This window comes from Siphateles boraxobius, unplaced genomic scaffold, assembly GCF_051911475.1.
Source record: "Siphateles boraxobius isolate OS27281-9 unplaced genomic scaffold, OSU_SipBor_1 52, whole genome shotgun sequence".
NCBI classification, from domain to species: domain Eukaryota; kingdom Metazoa; phylum Chordata; class Actinopteri; order Cypriniformes; family Leuciscidae; genus Siphateles; species Siphateles boraxobius.
The window spans coordinates 1123452-1145030 of record NW_027509164.1 but is presented as its reverse complement, the minus strand read 5'-3'; the positions used below and the strand labels follow the sequence as shown (position 1 = coordinate 1145030).

The 21579-nt window shown below is 41.2% G+C and overlaps 1 long non-coding RNA gene and 11 other non-coding genes across 12 annotated transcripts; 8 read left to right on the top strand and 4 right to left on the bottom strand.

Annotated features, from left to right (window-relative positions):
- Positions 1-215: 215 nt before the first annotated feature.
- On the bottom strand, positions 216-960 carry LOC143713550 (uncharacterized). The gene is made up of 4 exons (XR_013195114.1): positions 910-960; positions 681-834; positions 484-594; positions 216-264 (listed from the first exon to the last, which is right to left on the bottom strand). It is a non-coding gene; the product is annotated as an uncharacterized LOC143713550 (long non-coding RNA).
- A 3604-nt stretch (positions 961-4564) lies between these two features.
- Positions 4565-4636, top strand: trnae-uuc (transfer RNA glutamic acid (anticodon UUC)). The gene has a single exon. It is a non-coding gene; the product is annotated as a tRNA-Glu (tRNA).
- A 119-nt stretch (positions 4637-4755) lies between these two features.
- Positions 4756-4842, top strand: trnay-gua (transfer RNA tyrosine (anticodon GUA)). Its single transcript is given in 2 exon segments — positions 4756-4792; positions 4807-4842. It is a non-coding gene; the product is annotated as a tRNA-Tyr (tRNA).
- Positions 4843-8673: 3831 nt separating this feature from the next.
- Positions 8674-8745, top strand: trnae-uuc (transfer RNA glutamic acid (anticodon UUC)). The gene has a single exon. It is a non-coding gene; the product is annotated as a tRNA-Glu (tRNA).
- A 322-nt stretch (positions 8746-9067) lies between these two features.
- trnae-cuc (transfer RNA glutamic acid (anticodon CUC)) lies at positions 9068-9139 on the bottom strand. Its single transcript has one exon. It is a non-coding gene; the product is annotated as a tRNA-Glu (tRNA).
- A 990-nt stretch (positions 9140-10129) lies between these two features.
- Positions 10130-10201, bottom strand: trnae-cuc (transfer RNA glutamic acid (anticodon CUC)). The gene has a single exon. It is a non-coding gene; the product is annotated as a tRNA-Glu (tRNA).
- Positions 10202-10988: 787 nt separating this feature from the next.
- trnay-gua (transfer RNA tyrosine (anticodon GUA)) lies at positions 10989-11075 on the top strand. The gene is given in 2 exon segments: positions 10989-11025; positions 11040-11075. It is a non-coding gene; the product is annotated as a tRNA-Tyr (tRNA).
- A 1088-nt stretch (positions 11076-12163) lies between these two features.
- trnae-uuc (transfer RNA glutamic acid (anticodon UUC)) lies at positions 12164-12235 on the top strand. Its single transcript has one exon. It is a non-coding gene; the product is annotated as a tRNA-Glu (tRNA).
- Positions 12236-12354: 119 nt separating this feature from the next.
- Positions 12355-12441, top strand: trnay-gua (transfer RNA tyrosine (anticodon GUA)). Its single transcript is given in 2 exon segments — positions 12355-12391; positions 12406-12441. It is a non-coding gene; the product is annotated as a tRNA-Tyr (tRNA).
- A 115-nt stretch (positions 12442-12556) lies between these two features.
- trnae-cuc (transfer RNA glutamic acid (anticodon CUC)) lies at positions 12557-12628 on the bottom strand. The gene has a single exon. It is a non-coding gene; the product is annotated as a tRNA-Glu (tRNA).
- A 2186-nt stretch (positions 12629-14814) lies between these two features.
- trnar-acg (transfer RNA arginine (anticodon ACG)) lies at positions 14815-14887 on the top strand. The gene has a single exon. It is a non-coding gene; the product is annotated as a tRNA-Arg (tRNA).
- Positions 14888-15002: 115 nt separating this feature from the next.
- On the top strand, positions 15003-15074 carry trnae-uuc (transfer RNA glutamic acid (anticodon UUC)). The gene has a single exon. It is a non-coding gene; the product is annotated as a tRNA-Glu (tRNA).
- The last annotated feature ends 6505 nt before the right edge of the window (positions 15075-21579 follow it).

Below are 21579 nucleotides of genomic sequence, written 5' to 3'. Positions count from 1 at the left end.
ACGTGTTACAGATATATTACATTTAAATCTCAGGGTGGATAAATTATTTTTTTTCAATGAATAAAATCAAGTACAAGTCACTCAGAAGTGATTGCAAAAGTGTTTATTTTGTTTTATTATTTTTAGTATTTTTTGGTTATTTGTAAGGACACTATATCAGCTCATTAGAACTGATCTGCATGCAGTGAAAACTACAAAATCCAGGGTGCAATGTTTCTGAATAAATGCCCTGGAGCTCACCTCGCTTTCCCTTCCCAGCATAACCTGGTGGATACACAAGAAGCACAATAAGAACTAGGGTATAGTTGACATTGAAGATTTACAAACATTACAAATAATTTCTCAGCTCTGTAGGTCCATGCCACGCAAGTGAATGGTCTCCAGAACTTTTAAACTTCAAGGGATGACATAAGTAAATTAGATTTTTATGTTTCCTTTAGACTAACAACTAGTTTATTTATCACCAATTTACACAAAAAGTACCACGTGTGCAGCATTTGTACTCAAACCCACACTCCAAACAAGTGGACATTGAGTACATCCTCCAGAAGAGCTGTTTGTAGTGAGACGACTCATTTTTCCAGCATGCAACACCTGAGGTGAAAAAAAAATTAACATAACATTTAACATTATCAATGATGTTCTTGTTATGCGTTTTACTTTTTAATGTCAATATTTACTTTCTAGCCATAAGAAGTGTGCCTGATTCTTAAAATTGTCATCCCCAACTATGTCCCTGAACCTTGAGCAAGCCAATGACAGGGGCATGTAGGCAGCATCTCCTTCTTGAAAAACAACTTCAAGAAGTATGTTCATCAGCAACGCTCCTGATAACTCAAAAGATAGCAACAGTTAGCACAGACCGTTAAAAAATGTTAAAAAGCACAATATATAACATTATTCAACTACCTTGAAGATTAAGCATGATGGAGGGTCATCGTCTTTTAACAGCTCATCCTTAAAGAAAAAAATATAAGTGGATTCAAATTGTTCTATGATACACATATAAATCATCATTAAAATTAATTATGCATACCTTACTAAAAACAGAGGGCACAACTGGGATTTGGTCTGCTAAAATGAAGTAATTTAAAATTAGCTGACCAATATTATAGTTACATAAAACCCAGCATAGTATATGTATTTTGTTTCATATCAAAGTTCTTTCTTTTATATGCAAGTTCAGTTTTTTTCTTCCCATAGGTTTCAGGGATTGCAGAGCATTCTTCTTCTTCTGAAAGAGGATTAAAAACAAAAAAAGTGATAAAAATTATCCATTCATTTTTAATTTTTACAAAAAAATATCAGCAAAATATAAAAAGCTGACAATACCAGCAACAACAGCTCATTTTCTCTTTCTCCCATATCTTCCACAATTTGAATGTCAAGCAACAAAAACAAATAAAGTAAGCAATAGAACAAGTACAATATCAAACTTAATTGAATGCAAGGATGCATTACATTAATCACAAATTACAGTAAAGAATTGTGTAAAGACAAAAAAATATCTAATTAATGGTCCAATTTTAAATATTAAAAAAAAAAACTTATTCACCAATGAATACAACATTTCAAAATCTTGCAAACCCCTAATAGTATTAATAAAGATATTAAAGGAGTTTGATAGAGCAAGTAGTGTTTACTGATTTTCATCATCACTGAAACACTTTGCTACTACTTTTCACTCAAAGGGACTGCAGAATATATTATTACTGAAATAGTGTTATGAGCGAGTCACTAAATCATTCCGTTCCATGACTTCCCAAAACAGTTTACAGAGTGAACAAGATTTCTTCACTTCTTTAAGACTTTCTTAAAAACACCACGTGTTAAAACTACAGCTAATTTTTTCACACTTACTCTAAAGACAAATTTTCAAGCAAGATGGCACACCACCATTTTCTTATGTTCTTCATGTTTAGTTGTATACATAAAGCAATGAATTAGTATAATTCTCAATTATATTAAAATGCATATAGCTACAAAAAATAAATACTTACTTCAGTGAAATCAAACTTTAGTCCCAGAACAACATACGGTGCATATTATAATATGCAACGAAACACAAAAAAAGTTAAATCGGTAACAGCAATTGATTACGATTGGATACGATCTCCTATTCATAGTGAATATAACAATAATATTTTGGTCAACTTACACCCATGTACTACCACCCAAGATAAATGGGACTGAAGATGGCCTGTTGCCTGGAAGTTCTCATCAAATTTTATATTGTCCTTAGGACAAAGCGGACAGTGAAATTTTGTGCACTTGAGTCACTGGTATGCCTCAAGAGTGTCCTGCACATCTTTCACTGATAAGTGAACCTAAAAGACAATAACATGACTGAGCCTCTTGGTGGCACTATAATAGAACAAAACGTAAAATTGCCATTGAATTCAATACAGTTTTCTGATTTAAATGCTATACTTAACAAATGCATTGGTGTAACATTACGAAACTCAGTGTGTGCCATAAGCAGCATGCCCTGAAGGTACTCAAAAGATTTTGAGACAGCACCACCTTTTGGTCAAAAGTTATGATTAATTTCCGAAAATGCTAGTAACTTTTGAATACATTTGCCTATTGTAATAGGCACTGATCTTAATAGATTCCTTGGGTTATGCCGAAAACATATATACCAGGTTTGCCATAATCAAACAAACTTCCTGTCCGCCATCTTTATTATTTTTTTAAACCTTCTTTTTCGAACTTCTCCTAGACCGTTGGTCCGATTTTCACCAAAATCGAATCGTGTCATCTCCAGACCGTGCCGACTAAAAGTTATGGATTTCGTGACGATAGACGAAACCGTTTTCGTATACCGCAGCAGCAAAGTTGAGACATGCTGCCAAAATGACTATTAAGTCTTTATCTCTGCAATGCCTTGATATTTTGACACCAAACTTTGTATGTTTCATTGTCACCTCACTCTGATCACAATGCATTGATTTCATAACTGCGCCACCTAATGGTCAAAAGTGATAAACCATTAAATCATTTTATAAGTTACTGTATATATAATTTAAGCCATTTTGCCTAAATTCATCTTTAAATGTCTTTAATTGCTCCTTGCTGCTGTCGGTCTGAAACTTCCAGCCATGTTGGCATGTCTTGTCGTCTGCGTTTGCGCTTGGCCCCGGAATGGCTGCTTGCAGCTATATTTATTATTCTTATTGCAACAAAGCATTAAAATTACAAGAAAGGGACAGAATGGTAGTGAAGACAAATCCACAGTGTGTGAGAACTGAAGTGAATGTCAGAAACATTTCTTTGATATAAAGGTTTATTATTATTTATTATAAGCAGTAGTGGTATCATATTCTTATTTTAAGTATTTGTATTGCAACAAAGCATTAAACTTACAAGAAAGGGACAGAATTGTATGGACAGGTCCACAGGATGTGAGAAGTGATTGTCAGAATGATATAAAGGTTTATTATTATTATTATTATTATAAGCAGTAGTAGTAGTAGTATCATATTCTTATTTTTATTATTGTTATTGCAACAATAACCAATTCTATATGTATCAGTTTTTAAGCTATATTTGATAGATTCATAGCACTTTGTAAGAGTTTGCAATAGTTGATGCATGTTCCAATCGGGATTCGAACCAACGATTTTCGCCTTTTTCCCCTCTTTTTTTCTCTTCTCCTTCCCCTTCTTTCCTCCTTCCTTCTTCCGCTGAGAAACTGTCACAGGCTCTGTAGGAATATCCTAACAACACCACAACTTGTCATGAAAACAAAAACAATAAGATCCCCAACATGTGAGGCCTGCATCTCGAAGGTTTTTAAAGCAGTTTTTTGCAGAGGTCTGTGGAACAGGATCCCTGTTCTTCCACTGAGAAACTGTCACAGGCTCTGTAGGAATATCCTAACAACACCACAACTTAACATGAAAAAAAAAACGAGATTCCCAACATGTGAGGCCTCCATCTTGAAGGTTTTTGTAGCAGGCCCCTCATCTGACCCCTTCCTGATGTTGGCTCCAGGTCTGTTAATAGCATGAGAAAAAGTAGATGTCATCACAGGCCTCTGCCCAGTCGAACACCAACAGCTCCCGTGTAAGCTCAAGGACACCTGATCAGTGGGCCAGTGGCGCAATGGATAACGCGTCTGACTACGGATCAGAAGATTCTAGGTTCGACTGCTGGCTCGCTCTGCCTCTTTTACTATGCTGTCAGCCCTTAGCCGTTTTAATATCCTATAGTTTTTGTTATTATTATTATTGGATTGGTTGAGAAATATTAAAAATTGACAGTCCAACAATAGGCTGCTTTGTCAGTAGGATAACGGTTACCATACAATACTATGCGTCTTTTAAAATGCATTGCATGAGTACTGTCACAAGGACCTTGCTTTACGACCAGTTTGTAGTGTCTATTATACCATCGCAAGAATGGGAGGAAACTGAACCCCCTCGTGAGGCAAATGAGAGCTCCCTCTGTTGAGCCTGATGAAATTGAATTCAGTAAACAATCCCTTCGGATCATTCCCATGTTCTTAAAGGGGACGGTCACACACTAAAAGTAAAAGGGTCTTCTCCAGGTAGAAGGAAGATCCCATATGGTCTAGCGGTCAGGATTCCTGGTTTTCACCCAGGCGGTCCGGGTTCGACTCCCGGTATGGGAAGAACGGGTTGTCTTTGCATCACTTAATCGAAACAACCAGCATGTATGTCTGTAGCAGTTTTAGCCAGTGGCGGAGATTCAGCAACCTGATATGTTGAGGTTCTGTCCTCAATCAGTGTGCCTTCGATAGCTCAGCTGGAAGAGCGGAGGACTGTAGGTGGCAAGTTGGCAATCCTTAGGTCGCTGGTTCAACTCTGGCTCGAAGGAGTTCTTTTTCACACATAAACATTTCCTTGGCCCTGCTTCTCGACGAGGGCGTCAGCGCTTGAGTTCGTAGTTTGCCATTTTACATTCACGGCCGCCGGTGGTGGGCAAAAACTCATTCCCTGGCCGGGAATCGAACCCTGGCCGCGGCGGATAGAGCGCCGAATCCTAACCACTAGACCACCAGGGAAGGTCTGCTGACGACTTGCCCTCAAGCCTTGTTTTGGCCTTTACCATATTTTGCAGCAAGACCACTAATACTTGTATTTTCCTCCAGGAGAGGAGACGTCACTGACCCTGGCAAACTGACAAACTGTCACAGACTCTGTAGGAATATCCTAACAACACCACAACTTGCCATGAAAACAAAGCAACCGAGATCCCCAACATGTGAGGCCTCCATCTCGGAGAATTTTAACGCAGTTTTTTGCAGACGTCTCTTACCCTGGATCCCGGTTCTTCCGCTGAGAAACTGTCACAGACTCTGTAGGAATATCCTAACAACACCACAAACTTGCCATAAAAACAAAAAATTTGAGATCCCCAACATGTGAGACCTCCATCTCTAAGGTTTTTTTTAGCAATTTTTTGCAGACGTCTCTGGCCCTGGATCCCAGTTCCCAGTTTTTCCGCTGAGAAACTGTCACAGGCTCTGGAGGAATATCCTAACAACACCACAACTTGCCATGAAAACAAAAACAATAAGATCCCCAACATGTGAGGCATGCATCTCAAAGGTTTTTAAAGCAGTTTTTTGCAGACGTCTGTGGGCCTGGATCCCAGTTCTTCCACTGAGAAACTGTCACAGGCTCTGTAGTAATATCCTAACAACACCACAACTTAAAATTTATTTTATTTTCTTTATTTTTCCAGGAAGGTCCCATTGAGATTAAAAGATATCTCTTCCACCAGGGAGTCCTGGCCAACATGGCCACACTACAAATCACACACAAACACACAACACATATAAAACATTCCAGAAAGTCAGAGCACAACATTCATCATAAATCAAGTAAAACAACAGCATGATTCAATCATTGTATACTGCAGTAAACTTTTAAATACATTCAAAGGAGGAATTGTTTCAGGAGGGACAGTAGCTTGAAATTCATTCCACAGCCATGGAGCATAGTAGGAGAAAGATGATTTACCATGCTCTGAATGTACCCTAGGTACTACTAATTTAATCCCATTAGATGATCTAGTGCTATAGTTCTTTCTACATAAACATAGAAGACTAGTAATGTAATTTGGAAGTCTACCCATCAATGTCTTTACAATAAATTCTAACATATGGGATTTCCTTCTTTGATATAAAGAGGACCAACCCAAATAGTTGTGCAGCAAACAATGATGAGTACGTGAACAAGAATTTGTTATAAAACGCAGTGCAGCATGATAAACGCCATCCAGCCTTTTCAATAAATATGTAGACGCATGCATGTAAACAACATCACCATAGTCTAAAATAGGTAAAATAGTACTCTGTGTTATTCTCTTTCTAGCTATAAAGAAAAAACTTTTTTTTTTCCCCAAAAAGAAAACCCAGTCTTGGTTCAAGCCTTTTCACCAAGTGATTAATGTGAACATCAAAGGCTAACTTCTCATCGAGCCATATTCCTAAATATTTATAAGTTGGTACTCTTTCTATATGTAAACCCTCAATAGTCAGAATAGGCATAACAGTAGACATAGAACGGCTACGTGTAAAAAGAATATACTTCGTTTTATTTACATTTAAAACTAATTTTAGTTTCAACAAAGTAAGCTGAAAAGTATAAATAGAATCCTTAAGAATTTCAATAGCCTTAGACACAGAGGATGCAGTGGGGTAAATAATTGTATCGTCAGCATAAAAATTTAGCTTTGCCGATTGTATTCCCTGCCCCAATTCATTAATAAAAATAGAAAAAAGAAGTGGTGCCAATAAAGAACCTTGCGGGACACCCTTCCTGACTATTACCATGGATGAGGTGTAATTATCTACAGCAACACATTGAGTTCTATCCGATAAATAATTTTTAAACCAACTCACAGCCGAATTATCGAGGCCAACACTTTTAAGCCTCCGTAACAGTAAAACTTGATCCACTAAGTCAAACGCTTTTGTCAAATCAAAAAATAAGGCCGCACAATGTTGTCTATTATCGAGAGCAGTAATTAAATCATTAGTGACTAATGTAGTAGCTGTTATCTTACTATGGCCCGCTCTAAATCCTGACTGAAATGCGTTCAAAATATTATGACTAAGTAGATATTCTTTCAATTGATCATTTATAATAGATTCAAAAACTTTTGCTAAAACCGGTAATTTAGAAATCGGACGATAATTATTCAAATCGGAAGGATCGCCTCCTTTTAATAAAGGCATAACCATATCCGATTTCCAAGATGGCGGAATTACATTAGTGGATAGACTCAAATTAAAAATCGATGCAATATGTTCGGCAATAATATCTGCTGACAATTTTTTAAAAATTGGTTCAATTTGGTCAGACCCACCTGATTTCTTACAGTCTAAATTTCGGAGTAGTTAATGAACTTGGGACGGCAATACAGGGGCAAAAGAAAATAAATCTGATTCACTATTAGTCAACTCATCAGTTCTCTGTTCATCAAGGACCAACGAATTGTCTGTTATCAAACCAGCTGAAATAAAATGACTATTAAACGTATTAACAATAATAGCCTTGTCTGTAATCAATCTTTGATTCAATTTTAAAACTTTTGGAAGATTAGTGGATGTATTTGATCCTATAAAAGATTTCGTTAATTTCCAAAATTTAGAAGGACAATTCATGTTATCATTAATCAGGTTTAAATAATACTGACTCTTCGAACTTTTTATTAATTTTGTACACTTATTTCGTAATAATCTATATTGAGACCAGTCCTCCTCACCATTTGTTTTCTTTGCTTTAGACCAAGCCACGTTTCTTTGCTTAATAAGATTAGAGACGGATTCATTGAACCAAGGATTATTTCTACCTCTCACCCGAAATCTACGTAAAGGAGCATGTTTATCACAAATTTCTAGAAAGATAGATTTGAAATAATCCCAAGCATCAACCACATCAGGTATAATTGAAACCAACTGTAAATCACTATTATATACATCTTGCAAAAAAGCCTGTACATTAAAAATTTTAAATTGACGTTTAAGATTTGAATTGAGAATTGAGATCCCCAACATGTGAGGCCTCCATCTTGAAGGTTTTTGTAGCAGGCCCCTCATCTGACCCCTTCCTGATGTTGGCTCCAGGTCTGTTAATAGCATGAGAAAAAGTAGATGTCTTCACAGGCCTCTGCCCAGTCGAACACCAACAGGTGCCGTGTAAGCTCAAGGATACCTGATCAGTGAGCCAGTGGTGCAATGGATAACGCGTCTGACTACGGATCAGAAGATTCTAGGTTCGACTCCTGGCTGTCTCGCTCTGCCTCATTTATTATGCTGTCAGCCCTTAGCCGTTTTATTATCCCATAGTTTTTGTTATTATTATTATTTGATTGGTTGAGAAATATTAGAAATTGACAGTCCAACAATAGGCTGCTTTGTCAGTAGGATAACGGTTACCATACAATACTATGTTTCTTTTAAAATGCATTGCATGAGTACTATCACAAGGACCTTGCTTTACGACCAGTTTGTAGTGTCTATTATGCCATCGCAAGAATGGGAGGAAACTGAACCCCCTCGTGAGGCAAATGAGAGCTCCCTCTGTTGAGCCTGATGAAATTGAATTCAGTAAACAATCCCTTCGGATCATTCCCATGTTCTTAAAGGGGACGGTCACACACTAAAAGTAAAAGGGTCTGCTCCAGGCAGAAGGAAGATCCCATATGGTCTAGCATTCAGGATTCCTGGTTTTCACCCAGGCGGCCCGGGTTCGACTCCCGGTATGGGAAGATCGGGTTTTCTTTGCATCACTTAATCGAAACAACCAGCATGTATGTCTGTAGCAGTTTTAGCCGGTGGCGGAGATTCAGCAACGTGATATGTTGAGGTTCTGTCCTCAATCAATGTGCCTTCAATAGCTCAGCTGGAAGAGGGGAGGACTGTAGGTGGCAAGTTGGCAATCCTTAGGTCGCTGGTTCAATTCCGGCTCGAAGGAGTTCTTTTTCACACATAAACATTTCCTTGGCCCTGCTTCTCGACGAGGGCGTCAGCGCTTGAGTTCGTAGTTCGCCATTTTACAATCACGGCCGCCGGTGGTGGGCAAAAACTCATTTCCCTGACCGGGAATCGAACCCAGGCCGCGGCGGTGAGAGCGCCGAATCCTAACCACTAGACCACCAGGGAAGGTCTGCTGATGACTTGCCCTCAAGCCTACTTGTGGCCTTTACCAGATTTTGCAGCAAGACCACTAATAGTTGTATTTTCCTCCAGGAGAGGAGACGTCACTGACCCTGGCAAACTGAGAAACTGTCACAGACTCTGTAGGAATATCCTAACACCACCACAACTTGCCATAAAACAAAAAATTTGAGATCCCCAACATGTGAGACCTCCATCTCTAAGGTTTTTTTTAGCAGTTTTTTGCAGACGTCTCTGTTATTATTATTATTGGATTGGTTGAGAAATATTAAAAATTCACAGTCCAACAATAGGCTGCTTTGTCAGTAGGATAACGGTTACCATACAATACTATGCTTCTTTTAAAATGCATTGCATGAGTACTGTCACAAGGACCTTGCTTTACGACCAGTTTGTAGTGTCTATTATGCCATCGCAAGAATGGGAGGTAACTGAACCCCCTCGTGAGGCAAATGAGAGCTCCCTCTGATGAGCCTGATGAAATTGAATTCAGTAAACAATCCCTTCGGATCATTCCCATGTTCTTAAAGCGGACGGTCACACACTAAAAGTAAAATGGTCTGCTCCAGGCAGAAAGAAGACCCCATATGGTCTAGCGGTCAGGATTCCTGGTTTTCACCCAGGCGGCCGGGGTTCAACTCCTGGTATGGGAAGATCGGTTTGTCTTTGCATCACTTAATCGAAACAACCAGCATGTATGTCTGTAGCAGTTTTAGCCGGTGGCGGAGATTCAGCAACGTGATATGTTGAGGTTCTGTCCTCAATCAATGTGCCTTCAATAGCTCAGCTGGAAGAGGGGAGGACTGTAGGTGGCAAGTTGGCAATCCTTAGGTCGCTGGTTCAATTCCGGCTCGAAGGAGTTCTTTTTCACACATAAACATTTCCTTGGCCCTGCTTCTCGACGAGGGCGTCAGCGCTTGAGTTCGTAGTTCGCCATTTTACAATCACGGCCGCCGGTGGTGGGCAAAAACTCATTTCCCTGACCGGGAATCGAACCCAGGCCGCGGCGGTGAGAGCGCCGAATCCTAACCACTAGACCACCAGGGAAGGTCTGCTGATGACTTGCCCTCAAGCCTACTTGTGGCCTTTACCAGATTTTGCAGCAAGACCACTAATAGTTGTATTTTCCTCCAGGAGAGGAGACGTCACTGACCCTGGCAAACTGAGAAACTGTCACAGACTCTGTAGGAATATCCTAACACCACCACAACTTGCCATAAAACAAAAAATTTGAGATCCCCAACATGTGAGACCTCCATCTCTAAGGTTTTTTTTAGCAGTTTTTTGCAGACGTCTCTGTTATTATTATTATTGGATTGGTTGAGAAATATTAAAAATTCACAGTCCAACAATAGGCTGCTTTGTCAGTAGGATAACGGTTACCATACAATACTATGCTTCTTTTAAAATGCATTGCATGAGTACTGTCACAAGGACCTTGCTTTACGACCAGTTTGTAGTGTCTATTATGCCATCGCAAGAATGGGAGGTAACTGAACCCCCTCGTGAGGCAAATGAGAGCTCCCTCTGATGAGCCTGATGAAATTGAATTCAGTAAACAATCCCTTCGGATCATTCCCATGTTCTTAAAGCGGACGGTCACACACTAAAAGTAAAATGGTCTGCTCCAGGCAGAAAGAAGACCCCATATGGTCTAGCGGTCAGGATTCCTGGTTTTCACCCAGGCGGCCGGGGTTCAACTCCTGGTATGGGAAGATCGGTTTGTCTTTGCATCACTTAATCGAAACAACCAGCATGTATGTCTGTAGCAGTTTTAGCCGGTGGCGGAGATTCAGCAACCTGATATGTTGAGGTTCTGTCCCCAATCAGTGTGCCTTCGATAGCTCAGCTGGAAGAGCGGAGGACTGTAGGTGGCAAGTTGGCAATCCTTAGGTCGCTGGTTCAACTCCGGCTCGAAGGAGTTCTTTTTCACACATAAACATTTCCTTGGCCCTGCTTCTCGACGAGGGCGTCAGCGCTTGAGTTCGTAGTTCGCCATTTTACAATCACGACCGCCGGTGGTGGGCAAAAGCTTAGGTCGCTGGTTCAACTCCGGCTCGAAGGAGTTCTTTTTCACACATAAACCTTTCCTTGGCCCTGCTTCTCGACGAGGGCGTCAGTGCTTGAGTTCGTAGTTCAACATTTTACAATCACGACCGCCGGTGGTGGGCAAAAGCTCATTCCCTGACCGGGAATCGAACCCTGGCCGCGGTGGTGAGAGGGCCGAATCCTAACCACTAGACCACCAGGGAAGGTCTGCTGACGACTTGCCCTCAAGCCTGGCTGTTGCCTCTACCAGATTTTGCAGCAAGACCACTAATACTTGTATTTTCCTCCAGGAGAGGAGACGTCACTGACCCTGGCAAACTGACAAACTGTCACAGACTCTGTAACAATATCCTAACAACACCACAACTTGCCATGAAAACAAAGCAACCGAGATCCCCAACATGTGAGGCCTCCATCTCGAAGGATTTTAACGCAGTTTTTTGCAGACGTCTCTTACCCTGGATCCCAGTTCTTCCGCTGAGAAACTGTCACAGACTCTGTAGGAATATCCTAACAACACCACAAACTTGCCATAAAAACAAAAAATTTGAGATCCCCAACATGTGAGACCTCCATCTCTAAGGTTTTTTATAGCAGTTTGTTTGCAGACGTCTCTGTTATTATTATTATTGGATTGGTTGAGAAATATTAAAAATGACAGTCCAACAATAGGCTGCTTTGTCAGTAGGATAACGGTTACCATACAATACTATGCTTCTTTTAAAATGCATTGCATGAGTACTGTCACAAGGACCTTGCTTTACGACCAGTTTGTAGTGTCTATTATGCCATCGCAAGAATCGGAGGAAACTGAACCCCCACGTGAGGCAAATGAGAGCTCCCTCTGATGAGCCTGATGAAATTGAATTCAGTAAACAATCCCTTCGGATCATTCCCATGTTCTTAAAGGGGACGGTCACACACTAAAAGTAAAAGGGTCTGCTCCAGGCAGAAAGAAGATCCCATATGGTCTAGCGGTCAGGATTTCTGGTTTTCACCCAGGCGGCCCGGGTTCGACTCCCGGTATGGGAAGATCGGGTTGTCTTTGCATCACTTAATCGAAACAACCAGCATGTATGTCTGTAGCAGTTTTAGCCGGTGGCGGAGATTCAGCAACCTGATATGTTGAGGTTCTGTCCCCAATCAGTGTGCCTTCGATAGCTCAGCTGGAAGAGCGGAGGACTGTAGGTGGCAAGTTGGCAATCCTTAGGTCGCTGGTTCAACTCCGGCTCGAAGGAGTTCTTTTTCACAGATAAACATTTCCTTGGCCCTGCTTCTCGACAAGGGCGTCAGGGCTTGAGTTCGTAGTTCGCCATTTTACAATCACGACCGCCGGTGGTGGGCAAAAGCTCATTCCCTGACCGGGAATCAAACCCGAGCCGCGGTGGTGAGAGCGCCGAATCCTAACCACTAGACCATCAGGGAAGGTCTGCTTACGACTTGCCCTCAAGCTTGCGTGTGGCCTTTACCAGATTTTGTAGCAAGACCACAAATACTTGTATTTTCCTCCAGGAGAGGAGACGTCACTGACCCTGGCAAACTGACAAACTGTCACAGACTCTGTAGGAATATCCTAACAACACCACAAACTTGCCATAAAAACAAAAAAATTGAGATCCCCAACATGTGAGACCTCCATCTCTAAGGTTTTTTTTAGCAGTTTTTTTGCAGACGCCTGTGGGCCTGGATCCCAGTTCTTCCACTGAGAAACTGTCACAGGCTCTGTAGTAATATCCTAACAACACCACAACTTAACATTTATTTTATTTTATTTCCTTTATTTTTCCAGGAAGGTCCCATTGAGATTAAAAAAAATCTCTTCCTCCAGGGAGTCCTGGCCAAGATGGCCACACTACAAATCACACACAAACACACAACACATATAAAACATTCCAGAAACATTCCATATTCCTAAATATTTATAAGTTGGTACCCTTTCTATATTTAAACCCTCAATAGTCAGAATAGGCATAACAGTAGACATAGAACGGCTACGTGTAAAAAGAATATACTTCGTTTTATTTACATTTAAAACTAATTTTAGTTTCAACAAAGTAAGCTGACAAGTATAAAAAGAATCCTTAAGAATTTCAATAGCCTGAGACACAGAGGATGCAGTGGAGTAAATAATTGTATCGTCAGCATAAAAATTTAGCTTTGCCGATTGTATTCCCTGCCCCAATTCATTAATAAAAATAGAAAAAAAAAGTGGTGCCAGGATGAGGTGTAATTATCTACAGCAACACATTGAGTTCTATCCGAATAATAATTTTTAAACCAACTCACAGCCGAATTATCGAGGCCAACACTTTTAAGCCTCCGTAACAGTAAAACATGATCCACTAAGTCAAACGCTTTTGTCAAATCAAAAAATAAGGCCGCACAATGTTGTCTATTATCGAGAGCAGTAATTAAATCATTAGTGACTAATGTAGTAGCTGTTATCGTACTATGGCCCGCTCTAAATCCTGACTGAAATGCGTTCAAAATATTATGACTAAGTAGATATTCTTTCAATTGATCATTTATAATAGATTCAAAAACTTTTGCTAAAACCGGTAATTTAGAAATCGGACGATAATTATTCAAATCAGAAGGATCGCCTCCTTTTAATAAAGGCATAACCATAGCCGATTTCCAAGATGGCGGAATTACATTAGTGGATAGACTCAAATAAAAAATCGATAGGCAATAGGTTCGGCAATATTATCTGCTGACAATTTTTAAAAAATTGGTTCAATTTGGTCAGACCCACCTGATTTCTTACAGTCTAAATTTCGGAGTAGTTTATGAACTTGGGACGGCAAGACAGGGGCAAAAGAAAATAAATCTGATTCACTATTAGTCAACTCATCAGTTCTCTGTTCATCAAGGACCAACGAATTGTCTGTTATCAAACCAGCTGAAATAAAATGACTATTAAACGTATTAACAATATCAGTCTTGTCTGTAATCGATCTTTGATTCAATTTTAAAACTTTTGGAAGATTAGTGGATGTATTTGATCCTATAAAAGATTTCATTAATTTCAAAAATTTAGAAGGACAATTCATGTTATCATTAATCAGGTTTAAATAATACTGACTCTTCGAACTTTTTATTAATTTTGTACACTTATTTCGTAATAATCTATATTGAGACCAGTCCTCCTCACCATTTGTTTTCTTTGCTTTAGACCAAGCCACGTTTCTTTGCTTAATAAGATTAGAGACGGATTCATTGAACCAAGGATTATTTCTACCTCTCACCCGAAATCTACGTAAAGGAGCATGTTTATCACAAATTTCTAGAAAGATAGATTTGAAATAATCCCAAGCATCAACCACATCAGGTATAATTGAAACCAACTGTAAATCACTATTATATACATCATGCAAAAAAGCCTGTACATTAAAATTTTTAAATTATATTTAAGATTTGAATTGAGAATTGAGATCCCCAACCTGTGAGGCCTCCATCTTGAAGGTTTTTGTAGCAGGCCCCTCATCTGACCCCTGCCTGATGTTGGCTCCAGGTCTGTTAATAGCATGAGAAAAAGTAGATGTCATCACAGGCCTCTGCCCAGTCGAACACCAACAGGTGGCGTGTAAGCTCAAGGATACCTGATCAGTGGGCCAGTGGCGCAATGGATAACGCGTCTGACTACGGATCAGAAGATTCTAGGTTCCACTCCTGGCTGGCTCGCTCTGCCTCTTTTATTATGCTGTCAGCCCTTAGCCATTTTATTATCCCATAGTTTTTGTTATTATTATTATTGGATTGGTTGAGAAGTATAAAAACTCTCCAGGCAGAAGGAAGATCCCATATGGTCTAGCGGTCAGGATTCCTGGTTTTCACCCAGGCGGCCCGGGTTCGACTCCCGGTATGGGAAGATCGGGTTGTCTTTGCATCACTTAATCGAAACAACCAGCATGTATGTCTGTAGTCGGGGAGCCAAAGTCTCAAAAATGGGTTGAACCTGACATGGTCTGCCATACTTTTTATTTGTGTTTTTTCTGTTAACTTTGACCCTAAGAACCAATAATTGGAGGGTCTGCTCTGCCGGAAATATCGCGAAAAAAAATTCTGGCCATTTTAGTGTATGCACCCTTTATTTTTTATCAGAAAAATGTGAAAAATGATTTTTTTCCTTAAATCCTCAGTGGAATGGGTAGGCTGTCAATAAATGCATTCCAGATACACAGAACACATGTGCTGACAACATCCACTGAAAAAATAACTCTTAAAACACATTTATACATGATTTTTACTTCATTAGCAATCAACTATTACCTTAAGTTATGACATCAGTCGATATGCCATTCTTTTCACTAAACAGTATACTCATTCCACAGAAAAAAATTATAAAAATCCAACCAAAATCAATGAATCTGTGATGATTTCACTACTAGTTGGCTATCAACAGGCTCAGAACTCAAAATTCTAAAAAACATGCTGCATATTTAGCATCATGGCACACTTACACACACACCCATGATCTTAGTAATTTGAATGAGTTTGGAACAACAAACTAACGGTTACCAACGGATTTTGAAGCTGCTCATCATTGTCTGTGGGAAGTGACAGTTAGTTTAGTGAATACCGGTAGGTCTGCCCCAGCGTTTTGCGAAAATAATGGTATGGTTATTGTAATGGTAATTAATTGAAAGGACCACGCCAGTCTGCAAACAAGTATATTTCTGATGATTCCTCATCCCAAACGTATCCCTGTAGCATCAGCATTCATTCTCTACTAGTTTACTTAGCTAGCTTTAGCTGTTTTAGCTAATTTCAGTGGTTTCTTTAAAGGGCCATTACTCCTCACAGGAATGGGGTAGAGACTGACTTTTTTTTTTAAATGCTCAGAATCCTATGCTCTGCGAGAGGTATGTGTCATATATGTCTATTTTGCTTCGACCGGAAGTTGAGAAATTCAACAATTTCAACTTGACTTGCTAGTTAAAGAAATAGACATGAGCATAAATGCTGCTACAGGGAAACGTTTGGAGCGAGGAATCATTAGAAATACACTTGTATGAAGGCTGGTGTGGCCCTTGAAGTGTTTTTCATGTCAGACAGATAGTACGCTAGTAAGGATAACTAAAGGCTGCACTAAATGTTAACTACTCTTAGCAATTAGCTACATGGCCAGTTGATACGTTCAGGTTCAGAAAAATATAGTATTGTACAGTATATAGTGAGTGATTTGTCAAAAGCTAGTTAGCTATCAGTGTCAAACATCTAGATTTCTTTCACCTGAATGCACAATATTTCCCATTTGCAGATTTGGTTCAGATCTTATTGAGTTTGTTGTGGAGGAAAAGTTAGCGAGAAGAGAAGGCAGCAGAGGATTGAAAAGGACAGTAAAGAGGAGTGGAGTGGAGAGGAGAGTGGATGATTAAACAGAAGAGAAGAGTGAAGAGGACAGGGGTGGACTGAACAACAGAGAAGAATAGTAGAGGAAAAAAGAGGAGTGAATTGACCAGGAAAGAAGAGTGGAGTGGAGAGGTATGGAGAGGAGTTGATTGAATTGGAGAGAAGAAGAGAGAAGAGGAGAATAGTGTAGAGGAGTAGAAGAGGAGAAGAGTATAGAGGATAGGAGAGGAGAGAAGAGTGGAGAGGAGTGGATGGAATAGAAGAGATTAGGAGTGGAGAGGGGAGAAGAGTGAAGAGGAGAGGATTAAACAAGAGAGGAGAAGCGTGGAGGAGAAAGGAGAGGAGGAGAAGGGAGAGGAGTGAACTGAACAGGAGAGGATAAGAGTGACGAGGAGAGAACAGGAGAGGAGTGATGTGAATTGGAGAAGTATGAAGGATGGAGCCTGAGTTCTCAACCAAGAAGCTGGAGAGAAAGCTGCTCAGTACCAACTATACTGCTTGCATAATATGTCAGAAAACAGACAGTGACGCTGGTCCTCATCAGAAACTGACAAATCAAGGCTACCCTTCCCTCCTATATGCTGTAACCAATAGAAAGGATGCTGTCTCATACAGACTTGACAATGAGATGAAACCTCAATGTGACTTTCTGGGGAGGAATCCTTTGTGGCACACACAATGTCGTGCAAAGTACACAAATCGTAAAACGGTTGACCAGAAGAGGAACAAAGGTGAAAAGCCAGAAGGCACTTCATTTGAAGCAGAACTTAATCCTGAGCCAGACAGCAGCAGGCCTACTAAAAAAACACGGATGTCAATGCCACAGCCCATCAAACACAGGGAAGAGTGCTTCATTTGTGGAAGAGCACGCACGACCGGGGGGAATAGATCCCTCGTTTTGATTGCCACGTATGACAGACAGAATGCAGTATGGGAAAAAGCAAACAAACTTGAAGATGAAGAGATGCTACACACGATTCGTGGTCCTGATGAAAACAAGTGTACTGATATGATTGCTGAGGACTTCCGGTACCACAAGGAATGGCATTTGGTGCATAGCTGCCCTACTGTACTATTGGAGGACCTGAAACCAAGTTGCGCTGCTCCAACATGGAGTTCATTCCAAGCATTTCTCATACCAGATACCATCCCTGCAACTGTGATCAGCTATGGTCCCTTCTTCCCCAAGTCACCAACAAACCCAGAAATGGTTTAACAGTCTGTTCAGTACTGCATGGATGTGTCGAGAAAACATGGTCAAGAGTATGCCATCATCACATGTGACCAAGCAATATATGAGGTGGTTCTAAGTCTGCAAAAGAAGAACAAAGAGAAGTATGCCAAACTTATCTTGCGCATGGGTGGCTTCCATATTGCTCAGAATTTCCTTGGAGCCATTGGGCATTTGATGCAGTCCACTGGAATCGAAGACATCATGGTCGAAGCTGATGTATGTCTCCGTGGAACAGCAAACAAAATCATCAGTGGGAAAGACTACTATGCAATGCTTCACGCCCACACTATGGTGTATGCAGCCATGTTTGCCCTACACTGGGAAGCATTTGCCAGATGGTTGGTCGATGAAGAGAAGGACCTGGAGTACATGAGTGTGCTTGGCAACAATATCCAGCTACTCCTAGATGCCCTGTCAGAAAAGGATTTAGAGAAGGCAACTTCTGTGTGTGCTGATGCAACTGACCAACTGAAAAAGCTGTCATGTTTGATGGCTGAGTTTAATGAAGCACGTACCTCACCTACCTCAAAGCTATGGCTAATGTACATGGATATGGTGATGATTCTTAGACGGTTCATCCATGCTGAGCGTGCAGGTCTGTGGGAGGAACACCTGGCTGAAGTGGAAAAGATGTTACCATACCTTGTAGCTGCTGGCCACTACAAGTACGTATCCAGCCTGCCCCACTATCTAGAAGCTATGAGAAGCTTGCCTACACTAGCTCCAAACATCTATATGGAATTCAAGGATGGGAAGTTCACTGTACGTCTAACAGAAGGGCGGTTCAATGGTGTCTGGACAGACATGGCACTTGAAAAAACCTACAATCGTGATGCCAAGACAAAACTCTTCACTGGCATCAGTCAGCAGCCAGCATCCATGGAGAAATACTTGAAAGCTCTTCCAGTTCTGACAGCTGTGTCAGAGCAGACAAAGGCTATGGCACACCTGGATGCGGATGACACCAAACACCACAAGGACAAGGACAGCCAAGGTGCAAATGAGGCAGAAGGAAAATAACAGATGTCATCAACAAACAGATGATCAATCCTTTCACATCTGAAGAACAGGAGCTGATCAACATTTCAACAGGCCACAAAGCCACATCTGCTGACTTGACCTGTGCTTGTGAAAAAGGACTGGAGGCATTGGCTGCAGCAAGAAGAACAGGCAGTGAGAAAGTAGCCCAAATTAAACTTTCAACCTTCGCAGCAAAGCCAAAGAAGTCAATGTCCATGGCATTCAAAGTCAAAAAGGTCTATGAGGAGGAGAGTGCAGTTGTACGTAACCTGTACTTTGTTCAGGACTTAGAGGAAGACAGGAAGGTGGAAGTGTTTGGCCATGAATGGACAAGTTGCCCAGCCTCCCTGTTTGAGCCAGATCCGTCCCTTGACCAAAGTTATGCAATGCGTAAAGGAAACAAGGCAGACTACCTGGCTGCAATCAAGACAGCCCTTGGCAGCTCATGGGGGGAAGTGGACAAACTACCGCCGTCTGACAAGCCTGTTGTAATGGTAGTAGATGCCATGGCGTTCATTCAACATTACCAACATCTTGGGAGCAGCACCTTCCATGAACTGCAAGGAAAGTACCTGAGCCAGCTCCTTGGAATCCTACCAGACAAGTGTGACTGCATCCACTTTGTTGGTGATCGATATGATGTCTCCCCTGCTGAAAGTCTGAAAGGGGAGGAACGAGAGAAGAGGATGAAGACCTGCCCCAGCAAAATGAAGGAGTACAAGCCACATGATACTCTCCCTATACCTGAATGGAAAGGCTTCATTCACAATCCAGTGAATAAAGCTAATCTGTTGAACTACATGGGGGAAGAATGGGCAGCTCAGAACAAGTCACTTCCTGCAGGATGCACACTTATTCTTGGTGGAATCTTTTGTGATCCTGGTCGCACTGTCCTCTTGTCAGCGGATTGTCAGGTTGAGCTTCCAGAACTTTCCTGTGAGAAACATGAGGAGGCAGATACCAGGATGTTTGCTCACATTGCCTACTCAGTTCAAATTCTGCACCTCAAACAGGCTGTAGTGGTTGCGACTGACACAGATGTGATCATGATGTGCATGTACTACATCACACACATGGATGGGCTGCAGGAGCTGTGGGTGAAGACGATGGATAACTTCCTGCCTGTTCATGCCATCACAGAAGCTCTGGCGAGGAAGTATGATGTTGCAGCTTCAGATCTTACATCCCTTCTCCTCAGCACCTACATACTTACTGGATGTGACACAGTGAGCTATCTGTACAGAAGAGGAAAAAGGCGGGGCTACACAACTGCTATTAAACACCTGACAGACCTTCTACCGCTGTGCAGGTACGGTGACCCTGAGGAAAGCCTGGATGTTCAGGAAGAGGTTATAACAGCAGCACGGCAATACATGGTGTCACTCTATGACAGGAGTGACTTTGGTGGTACTCTAGATGCACTGCGAGCCCATCTCTTTGTGAGCATCAAAGGAGACATGCGTTGCCTTCCACCAACTGAAGATGCCTTCCTATTACATCTTCGCCGAGCCCTGCATCAGTTGGCTGTGTGTAAGCGGGCACACATGGTTCAGCCAACCTACCCAGCTGCCTCTGATTTTGGGAGACAACTTGTCAATGGAAAATTGGTGGCAACCATGATGCTGAAAGAGGCAAAACCTTCCGAACTTAGACACAGCAAATACTGCCGCTGCAAGAAAAGCATGTGTGCCCGAGGATGCTCCTGTGCAAGAGCCAATGTGAAGTGTGGCATTGCATGTCTCTGCACCGGGGACCCCAACAGATGTTCAAGGATTGAACTTGCGCTTGAAGACAGGGACACGTAAGTAGGCCACGTGTGTGTGTGTGTGTGTTAGAGAGAGAGAAGGGGGGGGGGGGGGGTGCATCTTTTATCGCGCAGCTGTATAACCCACCCTGCCGGTCTTGTTTGCTGTCTCCTCAGTTGGTGAGGGTGAAGGTCTGTCCCCAGAGCAGTATCTGCAGTGTGCCACCCTCCTGATTATCCCACCTCACAGGGACCTGCACCTAGTTAATTAAGTTATGTTAAATTATTTTGTTCTGTTAAAGTTGTAATAGTTGTCATCTGAGGCAATAAAATAATGAAAGTCATTTTGCTGTATTATATTTCTTGTGTGACACATTTCCATAGGGAGAACAGGGTTATGTTGAAATTAAAAAGATGCCTAGGTCATGATGTTTAATAATGTGGACATTAACAACCATGTTAAAGTCATCATGAAATCAAATTTTACCATTCGTATTTTTATATGTAATATTGTAGTGTTTATAATAAAGGATTTATCTGTGCACTTCATCATTTTTTTTTAATGCATGTACCCTTATAATCTTTAATCAAATACGTTACCCTTCCCTCCCCCCTTGAAACGACTTCTCTTCTCTTCCGGTCAAAATCTATTACTAGAGGGCATGACTATCAGCCGCCTCATCTTGGTTCACAGGAGGCTCATATAAATATGGGGTGATTCCTTACGGAAAATTTGGCTGCTCGTCCTCGTTCTCATCGTCGGTTTCCTCAATTAAAAATGCTTCATGGTAGGGTAACGGTGGTGAGTCCGGTGGAGAGAAATCCTCCACAACAGACTGTAAACTGGCATTCAAATCTGCCTCCATTTTGTTAGCAACGCCCAACCTCCAACGATCCAATTAATTCCAGAAGGACGAAATCAAGCCCCGCCCTACATTTTTTTTTCCAATTTCAGAAGCCGTTTCACTCGGATATACGTCACAATAAGGAAAAAAGGACAATCTCAACTTCCGTTTCATGACG